This window comes from Motacilla alba, chromosome 2, assembly GCF_015832195.1.
Source record: "Motacilla alba alba isolate MOTALB_02 chromosome 2, Motacilla_alba_V1.0_pri, whole genome shotgun sequence".
NCBI classification, from domain to species: Eukaryota; Metazoa; Chordata; class Aves; order Passeriformes; family Motacillidae; genus Motacilla; species Motacilla alba.
The window spans coordinates 56212726-56229577 of NC_052017.1; the positions used below are offsets into that span (position 1 = coordinate 56212726).

Genomic DNA, 16852 nt, shown 5'->3' on the forward strand with positions numbered 1-16852 from the left:
CTTGCTGTGTAGAATTGTCCATACTTTCATCTTCTCCATGGGGATACCTGTGATAAAATTAAATATTTTATCACAGGAAAGCTTAATAGGTCTTTTCTGCAGGTTATCCAGGGATAGGGCTTTTGATCCCCTGGTTCCGCATGGTTATTGTTTGACTCCTGTTATTCTATGTTAATCAAACAGTTTCTTTACTTGCTATATGCATGGTTTACTTCCCAGAATGAGGATGTTATTGTCTGTTCATCTAAAAAGTAGTTGCTGTTTTCACTTAGGGGTGTTTGCACCAACTTCAGGTTCTAGTTGGATCTCCTTCTCCCATCTCCACCCTTCCATATTGTTCAGACACCTTAGGATGCCTCTGAGGGTTTGAGAAGGAAGTGTGAGAGGATGTGGAAGGAATGTGGCCATTTTTTGCGCTATGGTACAGACTGCACCGCAGAACAGCTATATATTCAGCACTATAGCTATCATCATAGGAGTGGTAATTATATATGCATTTCTTAAAAAATTTCTTCTGTCTGTCCTTCTGGAGGTTGGTTCCAAAGTTCTTAGGATTTAGTTGTTTTCAATTTAGCAGAAATTTTTTGGAAGGAAGACTGTTTAGTGAAAGAACCACCTAAAGACCCTCTTGATCAGCTTCAGTGTAAAAAGTAATGTATCAGGAGAGAATCAGAACTTTGATTCATAGAATTATTTATCTCTGACATCATTGTGTCCAAGTGCTATCCTGTTACATCCAAGTATAACACCAAATCATGTCTTAAAGGGCCACACTGATGTGTCTTTTAAATGCCACTTCCTTCCAACACACTCCCCATTCAAATACATTCATGTCTATGATACATCTGTGTCTATATTGAAATCAGTTTTGGATAAAAAAGCTGTAAGTGGGTGTTGTGTAGGTTTTTAGTAGTATGTGGTAGTCATTTTGGGGGTGCGTTTTTTAGCCTGTCTTGTAAATGTGGTGCGTAAAAACTCACTGTGAACAATGGACATTTGAATGAAAGGTGCCTTTGAATGGTGTCCCTTTATCATTTCATACTTCATTCTGTCCCAGTAAAGCATTCTCAGTTACAGTTTTTTACAAAAGCAGTGGCAGAAAGGAAAGAGAATTGAAGGAGGGAAAGCTCTTGGCTCTTCTTCTGCATGGTAAGCATGTTTTTGATACAGATTCTCATTATGAAGTAAGGACAAAAAGCTGTGGATTGATTTCAACAGTACCTGCATATCTTGCATTAAGCCCAGGACTGCACAACTCCCCATGTCTCTTCAGCACTCAGCACTACCTCAAACTTGAATGTTCTGGTTTGATTTGTCCTGAAGTACAGTATAATTTAATTCATGGCTAAGCAAATAATACATAATAATCTTGCACATTTACATAGTTAGTAAAAGGCCACTAGAGTTACAGGAGCCTTTTGGGTTTTTTTTAAGCTGCTTACCCTAAATGTTGAATGTTCACTATTTTACCTTATTTGTAAATGTAGAAACCCCCCTGAGGATCCCCCTGATGGGGAGACTCCTAAAAAGTTCTGTGCCAGTATTGACAGACTTGGGACTTCTGGTTTTTTCGGTCTTCAGGTTGCTGTTTATTTTTTTCTTATCAAAAGTTCAGCACAATGTCTACATCTCAGCGTACAAAGAGAAGGCACCAAAAGTCACAAGGCACACGGGTTCAAGGTCTTTTAAAGCTACTTTGTCCAATTAATTCTTATAAAATACTTTATTTCTACCTCTACCTTTCTACCAATAACTCATTATTTGTCCATTCACACAACATCTGCATTGTGGTTCTTTCTTACCAATCACTCTGTGCTACCAACACTGCAGAAAATGGAGTAGATGAAGAACAAGAAGGGGATCAGACAATGCCTAAAATCCTCCATCTTGTCTTCTATCTACCTCCCTACTAAAAACCCAAAACTTTAAGTTTTTCACCCTGTGATAAACTCTACTACTGTCTATTTCACACACTCGTAGATTTCAATTCATCCCAAAGTCTTGGAAGCTTTCTCCATGGGTGAAGGTTAAAAGCAGTATTCTCTTGGTGATCGGGACTTCTCAGGACAGGCAGAGAAATATTCTCTGTGCAACAGGGTTCCAGCAGTAAACAAGCTGTTATATGGATGCAATTTCTGTCTTTACAAGTGGATTTCTATTTTATTATTTTTACTTTATATTTTATATATATAAAATAGATGTTAAAATTTCTTTTATTTTCCTTTCCTTTTAAAAATTATTATTTATCTTTGTTGTGTTGTGATTAAATAATTTTTAGTGTAGAACAGAGAGCTCTGAATCTCTAGACTTCCTGGCAATTAAAAAAACTGGAGACCAGATTTGGGAGATTTGAGTAATTTTAAATAAGAAAGTATAATTTCACAGCTCTTAGAACATTGATGTGATGGGAGAAATATATGCAAAAAGTTGAAGCACTGTATAGATTAGATGTCTTTTGATGAAACTCCCCTCATCTCCAGTTGACAGTTAAGTTACCTAGTTTAGGTTTAGCTGCTAGTGAGGCTTTACATGCAATACAAAGCATTCCATAAACTAATTTTTGAATTTAAAGCAGTTAATGGTTGTTTGAATGAATTGGGTGTCTTTTTTGTTAATCTAATGTAGCTATGAATGTGTTTGTTTTGGATATATATATATATGTTGGAGTGATCCAAATAGGAGTTCTTGTAGAATTTTAGTTTGTTTTTTTTTTTTTTTCTTGAAACCTATTTCCTGGATGCTTTAACTACATTTGAGTTTTGCTTTCTTCCTTTGATACTTTCTTACTTTAAACCATGTATAATTGTTAGCTAGAGGTGCTAAAGTATATTGGTATGTGCTGTGAACTATTGTGAGCAGAGAAATGCTTACCATGGTATTATGTGCAAGCTGAGTGTAATAAAGAATACAATTCATCTTGTCTTATTTGTAAGATATTATACATATTTAAATGTAAGTTGTAAATTATGTTAACATGTCTTTCATTCATTTGTTAATTGGCTGATAGTAAATAAGTCCTGGACTATTTCATTGAGCAGGTTAATGATAGAAACTATGTTCTCATCAAATTGCATTATCTGTGTTTAATCAAGTGCTTTCACATGCTTACAGACCATAGATCAAGATTTGAAGACAATTGGAGCAATTTTTCTTTTTTAAGAGTTTTGATATTTTCCTTTGAGATTCACCTACTTTTTTGTGACTGTGCTTGTGGTTGTCTAGTGATCCACTTAATATCTCGCTTTCGAGTTAGTTGGAGTTACTCAATTGAAAAATCCGTCTGTATTTAATCAAATTCATTGCTTGTCAAATTCATGGCAAGTCAAAATACATCTTTATATTACGACTCATATGGACATGACAAATTCTTTGGGCATGCTGTGTGTGTAAATATATGCATATTTAATTTTATATTATTATGTTGCAGGTGCTTTTATATACTCTGTTTTTCAGTAAGTCTTAAGACCAGTAATAACTTAGGAGCATTTTCATAATGGGCAAAGCATGTCTCTTGTTACAGTCCTGACAGACAAACTAGAAAGCTTGAAATTGAATTTGAATTGACAAACTAGAAAGCCAGAATTTGTATCCTGCTTGGGCTAGTGGCATTACAATTGGCTCTAAATGGCAAAGAGTGCAGGGAGGCAGGAGTGTTTGTCTGAGTCTGATTTCCATTGAGTGATCCTTGTGAATTAAAATCCTGTAAGGTGCATACATGGGTGTATTATGAGATGTATCTTTGTATCTGTCCATCTATCTAAAATATATATATATATATATATATATATATAACTAAACCATCTTCTAGTTAATTATGGCAATGGGCATTGGTTGATTAACCATAAGATCATTAATTGTGGCAATAGGCATACCCATCTACTCATGTTGATGGTATAACATGAGAAGTCTTTGAGAGAATGAAAAGATTGTCATCAAATTGAAGGGGATTTTCATCATATCATATTTGCTCTCTTTGTGTTGTTTGTACACTTACATGTTTTCTTGAGGACTGATCCAGCAAATCAGATTGTCTTCTGCGGGACTGTTTTAAGATGGCTTTGAATCTCTTGTATGTGTGGTTTAGACTCACCAAGAAACAGCAGAAAACAAACCAGAAAACCATACTATTTTCCAAAGTAATTAACTGCTAATTACCTCCAAATTTAAAGCAGGATATGCAGCTTATAGGATCAAATGGCATAGTCTGTTGTCCCTAGAGCAGATTAATAACTTACAGCTCTGGTGAACTCTAAGGAAGAGAGATTACAAATTGCCCAGGCAAGGCTGACTTAGGTAGGGACCCAGGCTCTTGCTGTAAAATTTCATTTGACTGTCAGTCTTGTTTGTGAGGATGTCCAAGTGAGACTGCGTTAATTGAAGCAGAGAAGTCTTTTTAGTGACCCCTCAAAAATGGGTGAATGTTGATCTGGAAATGAGTGACACAGAGTGTAGTGTCCTAGAAAGGAGGAGAGTGAAAAAAAAAAGTGGACTGCAGCCCATTTGTGGTGTTGGAAGCTCGGAATTCTCAGCCCCTCTTCTCTAGATAAAAGGTGCACAGTTCCACTGGATTAGTAAAATGTACTCTAACACAATTCTTCAAGATATGCATTAATATTTCAATGCAGAGCTTAGCTAGTGAGACATGGAAACTATGCACACCATGGAAGTTATGTGCATAACAAAAGCACAGACATGAAAGGGAATGATGATTAAAGACATACTGGAGCATACAGAGATACAAAAGAAGCCACTGTAATCAGTAGGCATTACGCAACTGGTACATAAGCATTCTGGCTGAACATACCCACTCTGTAGTGAGAGGCAGTAGAATTCACATCCTTTGATGGAATATTGGTACCTTAGTAAGAACTCAGGGAGAGGGGAGAAATTTTGGCAGAAATCTCTAAGGTAAGTTCCTACTAACTTAAACATTTAAAAATAAAAAAAATGCACAAGGCAAAGACCTCTGTGGAATGTTTAATGTTCACAGCTGTTACATGATGTTTCAGAAAATTGTCTTTAGAACCTGAGTTCCCTATTTGTTTACCTCAGAAGCATCAACTTAATGACACGAAAATTTCATCTGTGATTATTTAATTTAAAGTTAATGTTTAAACCCTACTTTTAACCTAAGGTTTCTAAAAAGCTGCAACTTCTCTTTATTATGGCCAATGAATAATTAAAGAAAAAGTAAATTTGATCCCTCACCCCGCAGTTTTTGCCAGCAGAGCCAATGACTATTGGCGATTTCATCTGATATTCCTGCAGTTTTATAAGCTTAGCCAACTTGAAGGGAACAAAAAATTCCTAAGAGTAATTGGAAATTAGAATTATCTGCTCTAATGGGAAAATCTGAAATGAAATGCTAGTATCTTTAGAGTGAATGTGACAAACTTCATATGCTATGTGAGGAGAGAAACCTCAAAGTAAATACTGATGCATTTCAAAAACAACTTCACTCTTCTAATTAGCTTCAAAATAAGGGGGGACAGGAGAACAACTACAATGGGAGACAGAAATAATGTATAGGAAGATAAAATTTATTTAAAGAAAAGGTGGGGTGAAGAAAATTATTATAATACTGAAGAGTTTGTTTTGGTACATGAAGAAAGCTTCAAGACCTAAGGCAGGCTAAAAGCATAACATATTGATTATATAAGCATATGTCTTAGGTTGGAAATGCAAGATGTGGCTTAGAAGTGTGTATTCTGTTACCATCTGTCAGAGGTGGGGCAATTATCTTCTGTTAATTGGGCCACCACTTATCCACAACCAGTCCTGCCTCTGGAAAATATCTTCTGTTAATGGCACAGAGTGTCACTGCATGACTGATAAAATTACATCATCCCATTGTGACATGCTCCACCCAGGGGGAGGAGCCAGGCATTCCTGCCTGAATATAATGTGAGATTTGGAACACCGCAGTCAGCCTTTTCCACTGATTCCCAGAGGAAGACCAAGCCTATCTACACCACCACTGGACCTTCAGAGGAAAACTACACCCTTCTACAGGATCACTGCTTCAACAGAACCACATTTGTCACTCCAGGAGGACTGCAGCCACCATTTAATCAGACTACTACCAACAAACACCCTGACCAACGGGGTGTCAGGTTGTATTCTGACCCTGTTAGTGTTGTTTTATATTACTGCATTTTTATTTTTCTTTTATTTTTTTTCCTGATAAAGAACTGTTATTCCTACTCCCATATCTTTGCCTAAGAGCTCCTTAATTTCAAAATTATAATAATTTGGAGGGAGGGCGTTTGCATTTTCCATTTCAAGAGAAGCTCCTGCCTTCCTTAGAGGACCCCTGTCTTTTCAAATCAAGACAGCATATCATATTGATAATATTCAGATCATATTGATGGTTTCCTTTTTATAGCCTGTAATATATTTTCATCTGGTGGTGGTCTTTGTCACTTACATTTTTTGTATGAGCTTTAATAACAACTATGAATCAGAACTTCCAGGCCCATAAGGTTTTACCCACATAATCTAGCAACATCTGACTTCTTAATTACTTTGGAGATCACCCTTTTTAAGCTGATCTCTTCTTATGTTTCTTTGATCCTTGCTCTTAGCATAATTTATGCAGGATATGTTTTTAAGATCCATCACATACATGCAGGCTCTTGAGATCTTAGACTGTCTGCAGCTGACAATAGAAGAAAAACTTGGAGAAAATCCTGCCATTTTTTTGGGTTTCATGTGGGTTGCTGTCTATAGTAATCCACAGTCTGGTTGAAATGGTTTTGTTGATGAAATGTTGCAACATGCGGTTATCTTTTTAGCTGGAGGAAGGAGGTCTAAAAATTACTTTTGTTTCTAAACTGGAGTAAGGTTTATCAATTTCCTAACTGACTGGCAAGTGTACCTTAAAAAGATCAGAGAAATTAACAGTATGAGTATTTTTTAAAATGTTAAAACATTTTCATTGTTTCTACTGTTCTGCCTTTGTAAACCTTTTCTGATCAAGATTTTTCTACAGGACAGGAAGAAGGTGGGAGTAAAGGAAAAGAAAGGACATGCTGTTGCAGCTGTAGTGCCAATATTTTTCTCTTTATAAAGATTTGCCACTGCTGTTGTTGGCAACAGAGAATGGAATATTTCATTTGTGGGAAGGCTCATTCACAACACTGTATTGCCTCCCCCCCCCAACAAAATGCTGAAGTTCTTCACAAATTTTCTATAACTATCTGTTAGCCTTGTCATGTTTTAAGGAAGTCTGGTTTTCAGTTGGGGGAGGTGGTTCCCTGTGGGGAACCTGGTGGAGCCAATGAGATGGCTAGTTTTGAGAAACCAATCATCTGGCTAGGTCTGAAGATTGATATCCAGTTAAAACACTTAAAAGAGTTGAATACGCCTCTGTGGAAAAGCACATTTAAAAACTAACAAAGCCAGGGAAAGCTTTCTTGCCTTCTGGCTTTTGAGGAGGTAGATGGCTGACCTGGTCTTGTGTGGCCAAGTTGGGCAGGGCTGGGCTGGGCTGGGCTGGGCTGGGGCATCCCCGCATGGCCTGCATGGCCGGGCTGGGCTGGCGCCACATGGCCAGGTTGTCTTCGCCCGCAGCGCAGCTGAGATTTTTGCCCTCTGAGGAGTGGTGCATGGGCTGCCAAGCCCCTCACCAAGGAGCCTGTTGGGCCCTGTCCCGGCGGCTGGCTGGGGCCTCCTTCGCAGCACCCTAGTCCTTTGTTCTACTGGCGCTGCTGTGCTAGGCTGGCCGGAAGCTATATTGGTGCCAGGAGAAAGCATGCAGTGGGGACCAGCACCGGGAGTGGCCCCACAGTTGGCACTGGGTGCAGCCCTGAGGCCAGGAGTGTCAGATCTGGGGTGGCTGTGTGGCGGCCACCAGCCTGGACCCAGACGGGCCACATGATCTAGACTGTGCAGATGAAATTGGCAGGACTGGGACAAAGACGCGCAGCCATGGCTGCCTCAGCCTGCCTCATAATGGACTTTGTTTGTTTAGCTGCTTTTAGTCAGCCATACTGCAGATAGAAGGACAAAAATGGCAGCAGCAGCTTTTCTTGGTTTTGGTGCTCTGAATGAAGGAAAAGCGCTAAGTGAAGCCGCCAGCTGCCAAGGCTCTCACAGTGTCAGCGGAGACCACGTCAATAGCAGCAAAAGACACCGCAATTTCCCTAGTGCAGAGCCTGGATAAGATCAACCTTTGAGTGCTATAAAACTCTATAAAAACTGTTTCAATTGATAAGGCTTGAGAACAAATGAACCTATGAACACCAATACTCTCCCAAATCAGGAAAAGGTGAAGACGTGTAGGGAAAGCAACATGGGACACTGAGGTCAGTATAGAAGCAAATCAAATTCTACATGGGAGGAGATTGAGGAGATGCCTTAGTCTTGGACTGAAATTCTTTTATGAGGCTATGGTGAAGATATATTTTTTGATATATCAGACTTTGTTTTTTCCCTGTAATTCATTATGTACATGGGGAGATGCAGCATTCACTTGCAGCCCATGAAGAAAGGGCACTCATGCTGGAGTGTGTGGATGCTGAAAAGCTCTAATTCAATGAGAAGCTTGAACAGAGAGAGATAAGAAACTTTGCCCCAGGGATAGAAGAAGAAAAACCTTGGTCCCAAAGGTAAAAGAACTTTTATTTTTATGCTAAAACAGCTCATCCTTAAAATAGTACCCTGACATGGGTATAGTAAGCTGACATGGCCCATGAAAGTAGCAAGACATGGGAGGGACTTTCACACTGCAATGAGATTTTCATTACCCAGGTGGCTGATTGGCTGTGACATGGAAGCCAAGACTGCTGAGAGAACTGTTTGTTGTGGAGAAGTCTCCATAGCATGGCAAGAGCAACTCCTCTCCTAAGTGGACTAAAGGAAGATTATTTTAGAGGTGGTAAACTGACTGAAAATTGCAAGCTTTGTCTCTATGTTATTGGTGGAAAAGAAAAGAGGGTGTGGGGGGAGAAGTGTTCTGAAGGTTTTTTTCTGGTTTTCTTATAATATTTCTTTAATTCTGTTAATAAAGTTTTCTTTATACCCTTTAAAGTTTTGAACCTGTTTTGCTCTCCTCCTCCTAATCCATATTTCACAGCAAGAAATGAGTAAATAATTTCTAGTGGGTACACTGCTGTTTGACCAGCACTAAACCCACTAAATATATTGGTGTGTTGGCTGGGAATCTCTGATTGGTGAACCAGTACTGCTACAGCCTTCATTTCCAAAAACAGTGTCACTGTCTTGAAGTAGTGGGAGCAATATTCAGATGAGGATACAGTGGTTGGCTGAATATGAGAAAAAGAACAAAAGAAGTGTTTACTTTTGCATCTAATGACTAATATTTTCAGCTAGGCTACACTTATCCCACCCTCTACACAAAGTGGTTCAGGGGAAGAAATGCACAAAACTGCCTCACATGAAATTGCATACCAACTTATTTTTAATGCTGTACTTAATTTCTCTGTGTCTGATTTTCAAGCTCATTTCCTTTTGATTTTTTTCTTGAGTTGAATTGTTGCAAAGTTGGTAGGAACAGGTCAGCAGAAAAGTGTGGTGGTGTGAGGTTTTTTCCTCATAATCTGATCACAACATTATTAAACACTTGTTGAAATAAAAATAGCCAGCAAACTGCTCTTGTAGCAACATTTCATCCACAGTGCCATTTTAACCAGACTGGTTTGCTGTAGCCAGTAGCCATTTGGGAGATTTTGGTCAAAAACAGTCTCTTCTCCTTCTCTGCCTCAAGGAGATTTTGTTGTGGTGGCTGTAATTTGCATTTTCAGAAACCAAATCAAGTTATTTTAACAAAAAGAAAACATATTTTCTTCAGAGCCAATGACAGGCCTGATATTTTGTGCAGGAAATTTCCTGCAGGTGTGAGCTGTTGATCAGTACCAGTATCACTAGCCTACATATTAAAATAGCTGGCTCTACCACTTCTATTACCCTCTGACACCCATCTGTCCTGGTATTAAGAGAGAAGTCTGGAGTTGGGAACTATAAAACTTAAGTCTACACAAATCTTTTTATATGCTTGGTTTAGATTATATTCTGTTGTGAATTTTCAAGGAGTCTGCTATTGCTGTCAAAATGTATCTTTAATAGCATGTGTCAGTTTTGCTGCATTGGATATGCTGAGGGAAAGAAAGCATCTTTCAGACATCTAGGCCTTTGATTTGGTATCCCAGTTTATTTTGTCACCAAGAAGTTAATATCCAGACCTGTCTGGTGTATGTTTTTGGGACAAGTAATTTTTCTTAGGGATTAGAAAGGCATTAAACTGGGTTACATCTCTTTGATTCTCTATTTATATGCAAGTTTCTACCCCAAGAGTATTCCTGAATTATCTTCTTTCTACCCTTGCCATATATGGTGGGGTTTAAAAACAAACACACAAAAACCTATCACAGAGAATCACTTGATAAAAGCTGTGGTTTCCTCTCCATCCCCTCCCCCTCTCCCCCAGGTAAAAGGGCAAGCAGACCACGCGCAGGGAGTTCTGTTAGAGCTGTTGCTGGATTCAGGGACCATATGGTCAGAATAAAAACTCTGTATAAAAGCCCTCTATCAGAACCAACTGCTTCCTTCACCATTGTCTTAAAGCATCTCCATCAGTAAGAACCTTATGAGTGGACCCTCTGCGAGAGGAAGACTCCATCCCGCCACTACCGGGTCTCTGGCATGCCTGGACTTGTCCTCACTTGCTGTGCTACAACATCCAGCTAGCCAATAGTGTCTCTGGGGTGAAACACCTCAGTTGCTGCTGTTTGGTTCAGACGCAGGGCCAGGCAAGCCAAGGCATGTCCCATCAGTAATATTGGTAATATATTCCAATAGTTGTGCATGGTTGTCTTTATAAACCAGCCATAATCACTACGTGTGCAGTGTGATGGAATATATGAAACATATTGCCATAACACAAGTCCATTAAATGCTTAAATGTGTCAAGGTGCAGAGCCCTTACCAAACAGAGCAAAGGTTGTCCTGGTAAAGCATAAATCATTCTGTGGTTCGTTTACAGCAGTAATTTCTTACTTTGTGAATGCTTTGCTAGTGGTTTTCACTTCTTATACACAAGAATGTAGGAAGCAGAACTTTCATTTTACAAAACCTTTGGAGCTTAAGTCTAAAGAATATTATTCGCTATGCTTATTCTTCTCTCTTTACCCTGGCAGCAATATTGGCAACTTGCAGGAGTTAACACATCTTCATTTTGATACCCTTACTCCCTTTTTCTCCCTATTGTTTAGGAACTGTTTTGAAGTGCAGTAAATTGACTAAATATGGCTTAGTCTCCATTTTACTACTAGCCAGCTTGGGACAGTTGTTCTTGAAGCTTCTGAAAGACTCAGTCTTGAAGTTGCTGTCAAGGTTAAGTTCACATCTGACTTGAGTGATTTGTTTCCAGAAAAAAAATGTAAGAGCTGTTGTGTCACACAAGTGCAGAAAATGCTGATTTCCTTGTACATGGAAACTAAAAAAAAAAACAAAAAATTTAAAAAAATCAATGCTTGCATTTAGTTATCAACAACTTTAATAGAGGTTTTGTGTTTTGGTGATATTTGTGATTTGGTTTTACATGAAACAGTAGCAAAATCATGGAAGTTGTCATGGAATTAAATCTGTTTTATATTTCTTCTTGTCTCACAGAAATCTAGGTCTAAGCATCTATAAAGTAAATGAGACCTTGTCTGTAATATCGCCTTTCTGACAGATTCACCATTTTTAAATTTACTTTTTTTTGTTATCTTTGGTTTTGGAGGAAATCTCAAAGTAGCTTATACAATGAACAGATAATATGTATATTTTTAGAACATATCTTAGCCTTTTGCAAAGTTGAAGCTAATCATTGTACTTTGGACCTGATTAGCATAAGAGATTTGATAATCAGGATGCCTTGGCAAGAACAAACAGAGCAAGAAGAAAGAATCAAGAAAGAAGATTGCATCAATACTTCTACAAGCAAGAGATGTTGCAAAATGTGTAAATTTGTTTATGTGAAGATTAACCCAATCATTGTAGTAAAAAATTACTAGCCTTCCTGGAATAGTATATAAGCATATGTAGTCCACAATAAAGACAGCTTCTGACCACCTCTCAGTCTCCCTGCCTATCTCCATTGCTGATAAACCATACTGATATAAAGTATGGATTCTACTAAATAGACAGTTTTGGTATGTGAAATCGCTTAATGAATGTAGCCATTTATCCCCTATGCTGTCATGCAAGAAAATTAAGTTTATCCTCATGGTTTAAGAGAAGTCTTCCATTTGCTTTAAAGTTGATAGAGTTTTTAAGTGGTACATATCATTATCAACACTAGTAGTGTATTTGTGGGAATGTTAATATATTTTGAGAATAAAGAAACTTGATCCTGTAAGGCACTATGAGCAAGGAACTTGCTCCTAACTTACATGTGGGGAAAATAAATGAACATAGCAGGTTGTCCTAGGGTGATGTTATGATGCTTGTATCCCCAGTCCGATGCTCTGTTTATGCTGGATATTATATTCTGTGCCTTCAAGACTGGCTCTGAGAGCAAAGGCAGGGAGCAGAAGAAGCACAGAGTTTTGTTATCAGCCTGCACTTACTCCTCCACATTCTGCTGAACTGTGCTGTCTGGGCATGGACGGGGCAGAACAGGGCCCTCCTTTGCTTTTTTAGTTAGTTTAGCTAGCTGAGGCAGAGAAGTTTTTCTTTCCCTTTTCTTGGAACTGTTTGAACCTGCTTTGGACTGGGACCTGGGGAGCACTGAGAGCTTGTACTTTGTGGCCTACTGGAGCCTACTCTGGGCCACAGCCTTTCCCAGTGCCGGAGGGATTGATCCTGAAAACAGGAGAGACTTTCTGAATTTGTCATCTCTTCAAAGCAGCGAATGAGTTTTGTTATGTGGTATTGTTCATTTTTTGTGCTGGGGAGTGCTTTGCCTGTTTAAATAAACAGGTTTTTTTCCACTTCTCTCTGAGGAAATTTTTCCCGAACCGGTTGAAGGGAGGGGATGTGTGGGTTTGCTTTCTGGGGGGCCCCTTTTGGTGGTTCTCTCCCAGATTTGCCCTAAACCAGGACACATGTACAAGATAGAAGATGTGTCAGTAAGCCTTACTTTTTTTTTCCCTGAGCAGTGATTGGAGCATGAGGGCTTTTCATTCATGAGTTGATGCACTTGAATATGAAATGAGTATGAGAATTTGCTGACCTTACACCTTGGTACTTGCTTGTTTCCTGGGGTTGGGAAGCACAAAGTGACAAACATGGCTTTCAACTTTAGTGATCTGAGGTTATGCCCCGGTTAATCTTGCAGTTAAACCTCTGTGGTATTCTGCAGCTTACTGATCTTGGAGATTGAATAAGAAAATTTTCCCTGAATTTAAAATACAGGTTAGGTCATGGTAACCCAGAAGATAGACACTGCATGGAATTAAAGTAAATTTCAGAGTAAAGGAGGAAGTGCATATGGAAAATCAAATTAAAACCAGCTTGTGTCAGATTATAGCTATTGTGCTTTGCATCATAATTGCATCACTGCTCATCTGGCTGCTTTTTAAGTTAAATGCTGTTTCCTGAATCTAAGATTGCTGGTACAATTCATCCTTTCCTGCTCTTAGGAAGAAGGAATTTGAAAGTGCTTTCCTCTTGAAAGTAATGTTTGCAACACTGTATAACCTGAATTTCAATCAGAAATTACAGTCTGGCCAGTATTAGTGTCCTGTGAGTTTGAAGTAAACCTGCTTTTCTTACATCTCTGGGCCTGTTGATATGACTAAGATTCAGAGGTTACACTGGGAACAATTTGATCTTAGTATCTGTGCTATTTAAATGGTAACACTTCTGCTATATGTGGAACTTTAAAGGTAAGTATCAAGATATTCAGCCCATGATGTTTAACCAGACATGGTATCATGAGCTGATAGAATGCACAAATCTGTCAACACTGCTGTAATTAACTAATCGTTCAGGAATGGATGAAAATTAAAATGCATATTTTCTTTTAGTTTAGTTTTGTTTTGAAGTATGTAAATACTTCTAGAGATACATACTTGTGTTTGGCCAGGTCTCTTATAGAAAGCTGATGTAAAGAAAAGGTGAGGACAATCCACTTACTCTTTTAGTCATATATTTTGGGGTTTTTTTTGTTTTAGTTTGCAAGTATGCCTGAAACAGGAAATGTTAAGGAAATGTAAGCGTGTTTTTTTGGCCTCCCTTCTTGCTGTTGATCTACATTTATTCAAAATTGAGGTAACAAAATCTGTATGAGGTAGTTAAGAATAAGGCACCTAGCTGAGGTATTGTTCTTGCTGTTATAAACCTAATTGCCAATTAAGCCGGATCAATAATTTGCGAGAGTCAAATTATTATAAAGTAACAAAGTATAAAATTTATTTCGGGTTCAAATTTCACAATTTAAGCAAGCCACGAATTAAAACGGACAGAGTCAAGCCTGGGACTTTGGCTCTGGGTGACACACACACACACACATGCAGCTCTGGGCCCCTGTCGCTCCAGAGTGGCTGTGGCACAATTTGCTCGAGTTTGAGTCCAGTTCTTATACTCTTTTTATCGCCGGAGGCGAGAATGTCCTTTGTCCTTTTCATAATCAAGCAAGTTTCCAAAGCTGCTCTGGTCCAGGGATAATACTATCAGATGGAAGACAGTCCAGGTCCCGGCGTCTCGAGGATAATTAATGGGTTACTTGTTCCTTGCTAGATGAATCCTTGATGACCAAGTTTACAATACACAAACCCGTGTCCGGGGAAGATATACAGTTTAAACAGTCTTTTACCAGTAGCTCTTTATACGTTAACGGATTTCCCAGAAACAGACTATAGGCTAAGTGAATTATCATCAAATATGCTATCTCTCTAGCTATCTGTGGCCAGGTGTGCCACAGATAGCTTATTCTTGACTTAGTCAAGATTCCCCAGTTCCTGTGCTGCTTCTGCTTTCTTCACATGTAAATGTAGCAGGACTATGTGTGGTATGTGTGAGACAACCAGCTTCTCCCATCCCTGAGAGCTACTATACCAATCTCCATTCGTTAGCTCTAGTAACTAGCCAGGACATGTTCCCTCTAGCAGTCCTCATATGTAGCTTTAAACTTCTAATGTTCTTCTAATAAATCTAAGTTCCTGTAGTAAAATCATATTTCATTATATTCATAATGATAATAACATCACACCCAGTACCTTTAATTCTATAATACTATTTTATCTACCTATGAATTTTGACATATCTCTAACATTGCCATTGATTAAAAAAAAATCCAGTTAGTTGAAACATTTGCACCAATGGTTGAATTTCTCATTCTTCCCACAGGAGGAGATTTTTAAGTGGAAAACATCAAGTTAAATGAGTGAAATACAAATCACACAGTTCTGCCAGAAAAGAAAAAATATATCTGAGTGAATAAGGTATACATGCTGTTATCATCTGGTTTAAACCCAGAAAAGCAAAGAACATTAACTCTCTGCATGTAAACTAGAAAGAACTTGGGGGGGGGTTCAAAATATACCCAAAAATGGGATTAAAATCAAACAAGGTTTGACGTTGGTGCCAAAAAAAATGATGTATTTTATTTAATAGCAGAAGAGGCAGAGAAAGAAAGAAAGAAAGAAAGAAAGAAAGAAAGAAAGAAAGAAAGAAAGAAAGAAAGAAAGAAAGAAAGAAAAGAAAGAAAAAGAAAGAAAAGAAAGAAAAAGAAAGAAAGAAAAGAAAGAAAAAGAAAGAAAAGAAAGAAAAAGAAAGAAAAGAAAGAAAGAAAAAGAGACAGAGAGAAAGAAAAGAAGTACGTGTGGGGGTTGTTGGGAGAGAAAGTGTCAGGAATTAAGTGGAAGCATATCACTTATCCAAGGGTCCCAATGTGGTCTTGTTGCTCCCTTCCATCTGGTCTTCTTGGTGGTGAGTGTCCCATGTGACGCCGCCACATGCCGAGGAGTACAGAATTCTGTGGATTAATATACGCTTTGCCCCACTTGCAGGGGCCCAGTTTGACATTGTCCTTTGCAACACTGAAGGTCTGTTGCATCATCTCTGGTGCTGTGGTGCGGAGTCTGAAGACCCCTGGGAGTGGCCTTTTGATGGGTGGTGTCACCCGCTTCTGCTGTGGATAAGTTTTCCCCTGGAGGAAGACCTCTGAAGCTAAGCTGGTCTGCACACTGCGTCTCTTCCCCCCAGCCCTCCTGCCTGCATCCTTTGGTGGGAGGGTCTGTGGGAAGCCTAGCAGCTGATCGCCCTGGGGCTATGGTGTTCTCCCTGAAAGGTGCTAAGATTGTGCTTTGTGAATGTCTCCAGTTCTTGAGTTTTATCTTATCTTCATCAGCAAATGGCCCAGGGCCTCACTTCGAGGGCCTATTCAGGGTGTGGTGATTTTCTGTGCAGCTTTTGTAATACAGTTCTAAAAGCCCTTCATGAAAATGTTTACGTCAGAAACTAAATATTTCAGTCTCTGACAGTTGCACATCTATATATCAGCCCCCATATATGTGTGTATACACACACGTATACAAATATATATAATTTGTACAGCAACAGAGATTTAAAGGCAGACTTTTGGTATTGGATTATGAAAGTATAAACATATTAATAATTTTCAGTGATTACTATAGATTCCCCCAGTAGTGTAGAGTATTGTTACTTTAGAAAATCTTCAAGTTCCTTTCACACAAGATGAGATCAGTAGTTCCATGGTCTCACGTGACTTACTTTCCCCATTGCTAGATTTGTGTAAATCAGAGACACAGATTCAGTCTAAACTCTTGGAGGGCTTTATTTTTCCAGCAGCACTTTTATGGGGTAATATTCCTTTCTTTTAACTTAAAACTTTTGATTAGTACTTGCTATCTACTAAGACAGCATATTTTAGAGCCTCTTCTGG

The 16852-nt window shown here is 38.7% G+C and overlaps 1 protein-coding gene across 4 annotated transcripts in view; it reads left to right on the forward strand.

Annotated features, from left to right (window-relative positions):
* Positions 1–16852, forward strand: part of TNS3 (tensin 3) — a 202319-nt gene that overhangs the window by 42441 nt on the left and 143026 nt on the right. The gene's annotated exons all lie outside the window — the stretch shown is intronic.